Source organism: Schistosoma mansoni, chromosome 1, assembly GCF_000237925.1.
Source record: "Schistosoma mansoni strain Puerto Rico chromosome 1, complete genome".
Lineage (NCBI taxonomy): Eukaryota > Metazoa > Platyhelminthes > Trematoda > Strigeidida > Schistosomatidae > Schistosoma > Schistosoma mansoni.
Genome location: NC_031495.1, coordinates 4,081,627 through 4,084,957, shown reverse-complemented (window position 1 = coordinate 4,084,957; position 3,331 = coordinate 4,081,627). Strand labels below are relative to the sequence as shown.

At 38.7% G+C, this 3,331-nt stretch overlaps 1 protein-coding gene across 2 annotated transcripts in view; it reads right to left on the bottom strand.

Moving 5' to 3' along the window:
- The window catches only part of Smp_176430.1 (putative pleckstrin homology domain containing family G), a gene marked incomplete at both ends in the record, with an annotated part of 47,668 nt that overhangs the window by 43,022 nt on the left and 1,315 nt on the right, over positions 1–3,331 (bottom strand). The window lies entirely within an intron of this gene.

The following is a 3,331-nucleotide window of genomic DNA, read 5'->3' as shown; positions in this document are numbered from 1 at the left end:
CCACCTAGACTAGTGGCCACAGGACAACTTGACCGAGAGCATTCAATTAGCACTAAGAAGGACTTAACACGCATGACATTGATCACCACCCAGTGATCAATTAATTGTGATTACATTTCAGTCCTACAGGACGTCGGTCGCGGCCCGAGTAACTCAGTAGTAACGTCTCTGACTGTGAAGCTGAGTAACACGGGATCCAATCCGTCAGGGAGCACCAGTTCCCTCAAGATTACAGGTACACCTTGCTGACGAGTGCGCTTGAATTTATTCCTTAAGATTGACCAGTTAAATCCTTGGATCAGATATGCAGAAAAAGATTTATCTTGTCCGTCAAGTTTAAAATACTATCAAGTAACAGGTGTTATGACTTGAGAATGAGTTAATAAAAGAACGATTCAACTTCGTTGTGTGATACTGTATGGGCAGAACACTCAGCTACTATGCATCATAACTGTCCACCAGTACAATTCTTACTGATGGAATATTTCACAGTACCAACCATTTGGATTGTTTGACATCTTCCTTAACGAAATGTTGATTCATTCAACACAAATTAGAGGATAACCTCATCGTCACAATATGAGTTATTTAGCTCTTGAATGTCAAAAGGCCGGTCTACTTACTGACGATCCAGTTATAGAAATAACCGGTCATTATTTAGACTATAACATCACCTGATAAAAATAATCAGTCATAACGTCCATCTCTGAGAATTAATTTATTATTTATTTAATTATTTAAACACATAAATATTGGTACAAGGAAGCACCAGATATAAATGAGCTGCACAAATACCAGTTGATTTGTGTGAGGGCGGTGATACTGCCCACGTGCCGAGACTGAAGCAGGTGGTTTTCTTAGGGGGCCACACCCCAAGCCTTTGACCTAAAGATCTGATCCACAAGGCAGTGGAGCATCGTGAGGAGATGCAGTCACATGGTAGTCGGTCACCAACGATTTATTTATACGCCATTTGTTCCCTCAGGATACTGGAGCCCATGTGTACCATTGGTTTGGAATCAGGGTTTGCCAACTCCCCTAGGTGAACTTTCCGGGTCCACTAACCCAGTTAAAGCGCCGAACATTCGCTTTTCGTCCTCTCAATTCCGTGAAGAACACCCCCGCCACGAGAATGCAGTGAGTAGGACTTCCATGACAGAGGCTATATATTCGCGTGGCCATGTGAGAGCATTTGGAGAGGGAGAGCGGACTTTCCCCACTCTCGGCCGTACCAGGGCATTTGGGGGCTAAATGTTGATTAATCTAAATTTACAAATTAAGCAAATATTAGGAAAATTAACAATCATGCCTGGAGTCAACGATATCAGAGGAACCATAAGTTCAAGTTAATTTAACCTTTGTAATGTACTCAGATAGAACAAACGGAGATTCATTTTCAACTATTTGTACTTGTAAACATCATGATTAACTGTATGGTTTGATTTAACCAAACAGTTTATTGTTTGATTCATTCAATCTTAACGAAACATAAATTATCAAGATAGAGGGTATTGGTACAGATTGATAGATTTGAATTTATTCGTCATTACAAGTTGATATAATCTTGAGGACTATTGAAAAATAAAGCTGGGGATACAAACTATTTTACATCCAAAATTAATGATTGAAAGATATTAAGATCACTGTGAAACACCGTCTTAAATTCGAACTCTTCAGTTAATGTTGGTCAATCAGCCCATGGTGAAAACTATATAAGAGATACTAACATCGTAAGAATGTCTTAACGCACAAACATGATTAATTGGAAACACACATACGCATACAGTGATTCAATTTTATAGAGAGACTAGAGATATAAGATTTAAGACATAAACATAAATTAATTAGAAATTGTAATGATGTAATTGACAACAGTCTAACTGTTGAATAAATATAACCAGATATCTCTTGAACTATCTTACACGTCACACTAACTATCCATGATTCTGCAAGCGGGAATCAGACACAGGGCCTTGAGTCACACGCGAGCGCTTAACATCCAGACCACTGAGTAAGGATCCAATGGTGTCAATGTCTAACTTCAGTTAATTCTCGACATTGCGAGATCATCTTTCATTGTCTTCGGTGGGTAACTGCCTTTCACTTGACACTGTTGAAATCCACTGGTCAAGGCTTTTAACTAGAAATCTGAGAATTTCCTCTCAAAGCTAGTTACCAGTGAGCACATGATAATAGAAAGTATAGGGTTATTTATGTGAGAGATCAAAGTTCCTGCGTTCAATTCCTCAATGTGGAGTAGTGGATGCGGTGGAATATTGAATTAAAATTAACAATGGTCAAAGTCATCATCACCATTAACTTGTAGGTACACTATATGCTTGAAATTATAGACCCAATGTATACAATTTCTGAATTCAAGAAATCAATCTCTAGAATTTATGATACTATTTGAAAGTGGTCCCGGAGAAACTCTAATAAGTTTATTTCACCAGACATTTTTAATAATAACTCCTAATAAATCCCTTAGTGAATATTCATTTATGTAGGAAAAAAGAAAAAGAAGAGTTTCACAAGTAGGTAAAATTTTTAATTCCAATTTAATTCTTCTATACTTGTATCAATAAACCTGAATTTTTTGATTGTGTGTGAATGGCGATTACATAACTGGTTTCAAAATGATTTTCTTCGGCCAGTATCATTTACAGAATATCTGAATAAAACAATAAATTATTTTCATAGTTGAAATCATGAGTCAATTGAAGCTAGACCACCATGGAAAACTTGGAAGCACTAGTCGGCCGTTTTGTCCTATTATGTGACTCCTCAACAGTGCGCACCCACGACCCCGCACTCGTGAGACTCGAAACCAGGACCTATCAGTCTCGAGCCAGAGAGCTTAACCACTAGACCACTGATCTGGGCGGCATCCAACGGTGTTAATGTCTAACTTCAACCAATCCACGAAATTGAGCAACCATCCACCATTATCCTCAGTGAGTTATTATCTCACAACAAACCCGGTTGAAACCCACTAGTTACTGCTTCTCAATAGAACTCAAAGAAACATCCCTTACAGTCAGTCACTAGTGAGCATATGATTATAGATCAGAAGCGGTTTTGTGGATATTTCAGTATTTTTATAGTCGGTTAAGTGCTCTGGCGAGAGACTGGTAGGTCCTGGGTTCGAATCTCGCGAGTGCGGGATCGTGGATGCGCACTACTGAGGAGTCCCATAATAGGACGAAACGGCCGTCCAGTGCTTCCAGGTTTTCTATGGTGTTCTAGCTTCAATTGACTCATGATTTCAACTATGAAAATACTGAAATATCCACAAAACCCTTTCTGATCTATAATCATATGCTCACTAGTG